We start from the raw sequence: 9,192 nt of genomic DNA, 5'->3' as shown, positions 1-9,192 counted from the left end.
GTTGTGATGAAGAGGGAATTCCACCAGGTTCTCCATATATACAAATGACACCTGCTGAAATTCTATTTTCTATGCAACTGTTAAAGATACAGGAGCCCTGTCCTCTTTTTCACTCTATTCAAGGGCAAGTACCTTGGGGTGGGGGTAGTGTTGGGAGGGTTAAGGAGAATGTGGTCCCAATACAGATCAGGGTACTTCATGGCCGCTTTTCCTTCCAAATAATAGTGATGGAGCACGCTGTTTTAAAAAGCAACTTCGACAACGCGGGATAGGGAGAAGGACTTAACACAGTGCATGGTTAAATGGTGGAATCCACTGCCACAAGTTGTAGTGATGGCCACCAATTTGGGTGGCTTTAAAAGGGGGTTGGGCCTACACCTGAAGGAGACGGCTCTCAGTGGCTACTAGCACTGATGGCTATGTGGTACCTCCAGTAGCAGAGGCAGTATGCCTGTGTACACCGCATGGGTGGGAGGGTGGTGTGGCACTCATGTCCTACCGCAGCTGAATGCGGGACTAGATGGACCATTGCTCTGATCCAGCATGGCTCTTCTTATACTGTTATGTGACTCATTTCATCATCCATTGACCAGAAGTCAGTGCTTCTGGAGATGTCATTTGCGAGTTGTAGTATATTCGTAATACAGAGGCGCCCTCTAGTGTCCAATCCAACCACCATAAAAACTAATGAGGTTGTTGCTGACTATTCGCTCCTATGGGGTGGGGTGGGGAGCCAGAGTAAAGACCTTTCAAGGGACAAAATGGAGGCTGGGGACCAAAGCCAACTCCCTTGTGAATGACCCAAAGGGTCACTCCCCACTCGCCAATTTCACCCCACAGAGGCTTTACTCCAGCCCCACAGGAACTAATGAGCAAAGCCATTTCATTATTTCCCGTGGACGAAGCTAGAAAGGGACTGCTGGGGCACATTTTGGGGGTAGGAATGGGGAAAACCCCGCCACCTTCAGGGGGACTGTATAGTTTCCATTTTGGTATAATTTTGTATGCTTTGTTATAACTACATTTTTACGACTACTTCTTATACTTTATAGTATGGATTAATTATTTTTATCAAATTTTATTTTATCAAATTTCATTTCACCAAAGTTTATTCAATAGTAGATCCAACTGAATTTTGCACTTTACAAGCTCTCTTAACCACATTTTGCTTTGTGTGTTGACTTTGGTTTAGGCTGTTGTCAGGAGCTGCCGCTTTTCAGCATATAACTCCTTTGCTGAGGGAATTACACTGGCTGCCTATTGCCTACTGGGACAGGTTTAAGGTCTTGGTACTAGTGTACCAAGCCCTAAACAACCTGAGACCAGGATACCTGGGAGCACACCTTCTCCCTTACCAACCTGCCCGGTCACGGAGGTCATCGGAGGGCATGCTCCTGGTGGTTCCACGTGGACCTGTGGCCTGATTGCAATCCACCAGGAGAAGAGCCTTTAGTGTGGTGGCCCCTTCTCTGTAGAACTCTCTACCCCTGGAGGTCAGGCAGGCGCTGCTTCTGGTGCCTCTTGAAAACAATTCTTCCAGAAAGCATTCCTCAACTGACCAGCCACTGTTTTTATTGGTCCTTTGTTTTAAACTGAATCTTTTTTTTTAAATCTTCTTTCTTTTGACTGTTTTATTCCTGTGAACACTGCTCTGGAATCTATTTTACACATGGAGTAGTATATAAATAAATAAAAGTTATTTATTTATATACTACTCAAGTATATAAATAAGTTAAAGGAAGCCAGATTCCAGCTGAACATCAGGAAAAACTTCCTGACTGTTAGAGCAGTGCGACAATGGAATCAGTTACCTAGGGAGGTTGTGGGCTCTCCCACACTAGAGGCCTTCAAGAGGCAGCTGGACAAGCGTCTGTCGGGGATGCTTTAGGGTGGATTCCTGCATTGAGCATGGGGTTGGACTCGATGGCCTTGTAGGCCCCTTCCAACTTTCCTATTCTATGATTCTATGATTCTATGAAAACAAGACTTTTATTAATAATAGCATCATTCTCATGATATATTGGTCTAGGAAGTGCAACTGGAAAGCTGCAGAGACCTACTAGCAGCCAAGCATATATTTTTTAATAAAAGAGCAACCCCCCACCCCACCCCCAGTCACTTTGTCTACTATGGATCAAGTAAGGTAACACCCCTGAAAATAGTGGAGGGATTTCCCTTTCCCTACTCCTGGCAGGCACCCCATCTTTTCCCAGGGGAAGAATGGTCCCAAGAAAACGGGAGAAGACTTTGCCCATTTTTATTCAGCATACAAGGAATTTTGTTCATACGGGAGCATTTAAATATGTCCTCTCCCACCTGCAGCTTGAAGTGGTATGGTCCGGGAATATCTTTACTGACTGACTGCTTCTGCTGACTGGCACTTGTACTGCGGAGGGGAGGGGAGTTAGTCCAACCTTGCGGTGGAGTCTAGGATCAACACTCCTATGAATTTCTGAGCAGTTTGGGGAAATGGGGGCACTGATAACAAGGGATGGGATGCATAACCAGAAAGAGGACCAAACTGTCCAGCAGAATCTCAAAGAAATGGCAAACCTAGTCATGGCATGAAAATCAACAAACTAGTTATCAGGTTTTCTGGCACATTTGGAACATCTGTGTTCTTTTTGAAAGGAAGCTCTTCAACATCTAATCAGGAATCTTTAGCAACGTTACCATAGAAAACCTTTTCCAACATTTGTGTTCTTTATCTATCCATTCATAAGAGGCTGCTGTCTCCAACTCTCAGTCAAATTAAATACTGCAGCCTAATTCTATCATTATTCCAACAGACGTGACCTCATAAAATTGTGCGGTTCATAGTTGCAGATGCTGGATGTTTGCCATGTGGCCAACAGTGACTGCTGGTAGACAGACATCACTTCTGTAGCCCAGCTTTGCCTGTCTAATTCTTGGCCTATCAGGACGCGGCCAGTGATTCCTTCTATAGAATACAGGATGGAACGGAATTCCCAGTGATGGGTCTATGACATCACAGCTAAAAAAGCCAATGAGAATCAAGCCACCTTCTCTCTGGCCCTCGACCTCTTCCCACCACCCATGGATGCTAGAAACCCAGACACAGAGGTGAGTTGTTTTCCCCTGAGTTTCTGACTGCAGCCTCCTCAGCCTCCCTCTCAACCCTAACTGCCCTCAGCTGCCCCTCAACCCTGGCCCACAACTCTCTTGTTGTCTTCCTTTCTTCCTTCCATCCAAGCTCCTAAAGATTTGGGCTCAGGGCCACTGAACACAAATTAACCACCCCATAGTATTAGGGTGACCATATGAAAAGGAGGACCGGGCTCAAGTATCTTTAGCAGTTGTCTAGAAAAGGGAATTTCAGCAGGTGTCATTTGTATACATGCAGCACCTGGTGAAAGTCCCTCTTCATCACAACAGTTGAAGCTGCAGGAGCCCAGCCTTACCATACCCGCACACGTGGGATGATCTAACGCTCTCTTTCATTGCATGCTTATGTGTGTAACATAAGGGCTCTCTATGCAGCATCACTGGGTGCACAGAGAATCATGTGGCAGGAGCCTTTCTGGAGTCTTCATGGCTGCCCCGAGAAGGGATATTGCAAGCGGAGTTCACCCTCCCCAGTTCCAGTCAGGGACATTTGCATGAGCGTGGACCAATGCGCGAGTGTTCATGACGCTCCTACGGAGTGTTTGCACCTTTACCCTTGTGTAAATGGGTCCTTTATGACCGCCATTGATGGAGCAGGGGGAAGTGCACAATTTTGGCAGTGAGGGCGGGTAGGTGCTGAGCCCTCACCAGGCCAAGCCAGGCCTCGAGAGAAGTTCATGTGGCCCGGCAAGAGAGACAGATGGCGGAGGCAACACGGCAAGTGAGAGTCTGCCAAGTCAGACGTGGGTGAGTCCGTATGCCCTGGGTCGAAGCCATTTTGTTGCCTGAGGCAAAGAACAAGATGGCTCTCCTCTCCCATTCCATGTACAAAAGCTGGCTGACTGGCAGCTGAATTTTTCTTCAGCACTGACGGCATCCTCCCACTGCAGCTGAAGGAAGCAGACTAGCTTAGGGGGCACAGAGAAGGCCTCATGGCACACAGCTCCAACACCTTGGTGCCACCTCTCGATATCTGCTGCCTGAGGCAACTGCCTCACTTTGCCTAATGGTAGGGCCGGAAGCACAGAAGGTCCAACCTTACTTCTGCAGTTTGCCTTATTATTATTATTATTATTATTATTATTATTATTATTATTATTAGGCCAAAGCTCCTGCGCCTTTAACAGCTGCTTAATCTAAAGTCTTTGGGCAGTATCCAGGAAGTTAGCGGTGAAGCAGTTGGAAATGAGCAGAAATGCTTGTTTCTGAAACAGGTCAAGTCAGTGGAGCATGCAGAAGGAATCTCCGCTGACCAGGCCTTTTGCAGAAACAAGCTTTTCCACCTGTGTCTGGGGGTGGTTTTTGAACCAATACTTTCTGTTGCATGTGCAGTGGGTCCCACTTGCACAACAGACTGAGCAGGAGCACAGCGGCAGTATTGGATACTGCCCATTCACAGCCTAACTCAATTTCTGCATATATCAAGCTGCTATTAAAGTCTATTAAAGTCAGGCTGCTTTTCTGGTCAGTTGATACTTCTAATGTAGTGTGCATTTTTTCCCTCGTCAAGGAGAAGATGCATTCAGATTTTTGAAGGATTTTTTTAAAAATGTATTTCATAAAGATCACCATCAAAGTCAAGGTGATACAAGTCTATTGGAATGAGGGCTATCAACTGATTAAATATTTTAAGTAGGGCTGGATGAACCTGATGGCTTTGCATGCATAATTCACATTTGTTCAAACACAAGTTCATTCCATCCCATTTCCACATCAATTTGTGATTGTTTTAATGTCCACACAAAGCTTTGTTTAAATTTGCAATTGTATTTTTGTGAGCATGAAAATTTGTACGTATTATGTGCACAATTTGCTTAATATACACGTTTTCCCCAAGCTCTTTCCCCTAGTATATGCCTTTTTGTATGCAATTTTCCTTTACACACACAGTTTGTATGCAATTCCCCCCTGTATATGTATTTTTGTGCACATCTTTTGAATGAGGTCATGTTTATTATTATTATTATTATTATTTATTTATATAGCACCATCAATGTACATGGTGCTGTACAGAGTAAAACAGAAAATCGCAATACCCTGCCGCATAGGCTTACAATCTAATAAAATCATAGTAAAGCAATAAGGAGGGGAAGAGAATGCAAACAAGCACTGGGTAGGGTAAACAGGCACAGGGTAGGGTAAAACTAACAGTATAAAGTCCAAGCAACATCAAGTTTTAAAAGCTTTAGGAAAAAAAAAAGTTTTTAGCTGAGCTTTAAAAGCTGCAATTGAACTTGTGGATCTCAGATGTTCTGGAAGAGCGTTCCAGGCGTAAGGGGCAGCAGAGGAAAATGGACGAAGCCGAGCAAGGGAAGTAGAGACCCTTGGGCAGGTGAGGAACATGGCATCAGAGGAGCGAAGAGCACGAGCGGGGCAATAGTGTGAGATGAGAGAGAAGAGATAGGAAGGAGCTAGACCATGAAAAGCTTTGAAGGTCGAGAGGAGAAGTTTATATTGGATTCTGTAAATCAAATGAATTTTGCCCCCATCTGTCATTTTAAGTTGATTTAAATTAATCATCTGGCTTTTCAATGGTAAAAATCATGGATGCAAATTCATTTTGCTTATTATCAGAACCTCAATGTAGGAACTACAACTTTCGGTCTATTTATGATATGCTCATAAATTTAAGATGACCTCAAAATGCAAAATATCTACATGCAAACTTTTCTCAACCCTACATGCCAAGTTGCACCTGGATAACAATTGTTACAGGAGCCCTGGCTTCCTGGGGACTGGGGAACAACTCTCAGGTAGGATCTATGCAACTGCTTTGTAACAATTTATAATAGTATTGACAACTGTTCGGGCCCAGGACACACACCATATACAGTTTTCAAACCATTTTCAAGGTGTTATATGTTACTTAGTGTAGATCTGGCCTCAGTTAGTCCAATTCACCTCCACACCACCAACACCCATACTTTTATCTTTTACATTTATATTCAATGAACAAAAAACCTACGGTTTATAAAACAATGTTAAGGCCCTACACTTTTCCACCAAGCACCAAAAAGCGGGGAAATTGGGAGTTAAGGCTCGCCAGCCTTAACGCCACATCCTCCCTAAGGAGGCAGAAAGTACCAGTGAAATTCTCATTCTGCCAAAGCAGATAAACCATGAGGACAGGATGGAGAATAGGATATGCAGAGGTGACTGTGGGGTTGTGGAAAACTGATGACGAACAACTTAGAGCCACCTACTTCTTTTTTTGTTTAGAGCAGCCCTTCCCCAACCTGGTGCCCTCCAAAGGTGTTGGACTGCAACGATTGATCATTGCAAGTCAGTATGTCCCATGGTCAGGAATGCTGGGACAGCAGGATGGGGAACGTAGGGCGGCGCCTCCAGGCAAGCCCCCCCCCCACCTCACCCTGCTTACCTGCTCTGTCGTCGTTGGGCCCGGCCTTGAACAGAGTGCCCTGGTGCACCCAGAAGCAAGGCCACACTTGCAGCCTTGCTTCTGGGTGGACCCAGGGGCTCAATTCAAGCCTGGGCCAGGTGACGACGGAGCAGGTAAGAACCCCACACACACACCTGGCCCCTTACCTGGACCTGCTGCCACCGCTGCACTAAGTGCAGCAGCTCCAGCCAACCCCCCTTCTGCCTGGCCCCTTACCTGGAGCTGCCACTGCACAAACTGTCGCACCCCACAACTTGCCTTCTCCGTCATGGCCTGACCCATGCTTGAATTGAGCCCCTGAGTCCACCCAGAAGCAAGGCTGCAGGTGCAGACTTGCTTCCGGGTGGACCAGGGCACTCGATTCAAGCCGGCGCCCAGCGACAACGGAGCAGGTAAGTGGGGTGGGCTGGGGTGGGGGCTTGCCTGGAGCCGTTGCTGCAGTTTGCACAGCAGTGGCAGTGGGTCTAGGTAAGGGGCAAGGCAGGAGGGGGTTGCTTACCTGCTCCATCGTCCCCAGGCCCAGGCTTGAATTGAGGTTCTGGATGGACCAGGGTGCTCAGTTCAAGTCCAGGCCCAGTGACGATGGAACACGTAAGTGGGTTGGGGCTTACCTGGCAGCAGAGCCAGGCAGGAGGGGGTGGGGTTTCTTACCTGCTCCGTCGTCGCAGTCCAACATCTTTGGAGGGCACCAGGTTGGGGAAGGGCTGCTCTAAACAAAAAAAGAAGTAGGTGGCTCTAAGTTGTTCGTCATCAGTTTTCCACAACCCCACAGTCACCTCTGCATATCCTATTCTCCATCCTGTCCTCATGGTTTATCTGCTTTGGCAGAATGAGAATTTCACTGGTACTTTCTGCCTCCTTAGGGAGGATGTGGCGTTAAGGCTGGCGAGCCTTAACTCCCAATTTCCCCGCTTTTTGGTGCTTGGTGGAAAAGTGTAGGGCCTTAACATTGTTTTATAAACCGTAGGTTTTTTGTTCATTGAATTTCATGGCTTTTTGTAAAGGATAATGAGCCCTTCCCTCTTTTAAATGCGGTTACTTTAGTATAGCTCCTGCAGCTTTCACTGTTGTGATGAAAAGGAGATTTCACCAGGTTCTCCATATATACAAATGACACCTGGTGAAATTCCCTTTTCATCAGAACAGTGCACGCTGCAAGAGCTATACTAGAGTAATCAGATACAAAAGAGGTCACGGCTTCTGCAGCTTGCACTGTTGTGATGAAGAGGGGATTTCACCAGGTTCTCCATATATACAAATGACAACTGCTGAAATTCTCTTTTCTATGCAACTGTTAAAGATACAGGAGCCCTGTGCTCCTTTTCATATGGTCACGGGCAGGGGGCTGGTGACTCCGATGTCAGTGAATCCATGGGTACATAAATCCTACAATCCTATGCAAGGTTAGACATAAAATCCTACAATTCTATGCATATACCTACGGATTCATAGAGCCACTGACATCGGAGTCACCAGCCCCACCTTGTGACCATATGCAAAGGAGTACAGGGCTCCTGTATCTTTTACAGTTGCATAGAAAAGGGAATTTCAGCAGGTGTCACTTGTATTCATGCAGCACCTGGTGAAATTCCCTCTTCATCACAGCAGTGAAATCTGCAGGAGCTGTACTAGAGTGACTCCATTTAAAAGAGGGCAAGGCTCCTGCAGCTTTCACTGTTGTGATGAAGAGGAAATTTCACCAGGTTCTCCATATATACAAATGATATCTGCTGAAATTTATATTTATAAATATAACTGTAAAAAATTTATATTTTTTACTTAATTAACATTAAAGAATGCACAACCATTGTGCATTCTTTAATGTTAATTAAGTAAAAAATATATTTTTCTCCTGCACCTTTAACTGGTGTGATGAAGAGGGAACTTCACCAGGTTCCCCTCTGCTGAAATTCCCTTTTCTATGCAACTGTTAAAGATACAGGAGCCCTGTGCTCCTTTTCATATGGTCACAGGGGCAGGGGGCTGGTGACTCCAATGTCGGTGGGGCTATGAATCTGTGGGTACATAAATCCTACAATCCTATGCAAGGTTAGACATAAAATCCTACAATCCTATGCATATACCACGGATTCATAGACCCACTGACATCGGAGTCACCAGCCCCACCTTGTGACCATATGCAAAGGAGTACAAGGCTCCTGCCTCTTTTACAGTTGCATAGAAAAGGGAATTTCAGCAGGTGTCATTTGTATGCATGCACCTCCTGGTGAAATTCTCTCTTCATCACAACATTTAAAGCTGCAGGAGCCCTGCCCTCTTGACCAGACACAAAAGAGGCAAGGCTCCTGTGACTTTAAATGTTGTGATGAATCCCAGGTGGATTCCTGCATTAAGAAGTGGGATGGACTAGATGCCCTCATAGGCCCCCTTTTCAACTCTGCTATTCTACGATTCTATGAACATGGGCAGAGTGCATTGCCTGTGGCTGATGTGAGCCAAACATGCAACGATAACTGGAGGGAGGAAGTTCTCCCTAACTGCCAGCTAAATTCCTGCATTAAGAAGGGGGTTGGACTAGATGCCCTCATAGGCCCCCTTTTCAACTCTGCTATTCTACGATTCTATGAACATGAGCAGAGTGCATTGCCTGTTGCTGATGTGAGCCAAACATGCAACGATAACTGGAGGGAGGAAGTTCTCCCTAA

Source organism: Elgaria multicarinata, chromosome 3 (assembly GCF_023053635.1).
Source record: "Elgaria multicarinata webbii isolate HBS135686 ecotype San Diego chromosome 3, rElgMul1.1.pri, whole genome shotgun sequence".
In the NCBI taxonomy this organism is placed as follows: Eukaryota; Metazoa; Chordata; class Lepidosauria; order Squamata; family Anguidae; genus Elgaria; species Elgaria multicarinata.
Note: the sequence above shows the minus strand (reverse complement) of the source record.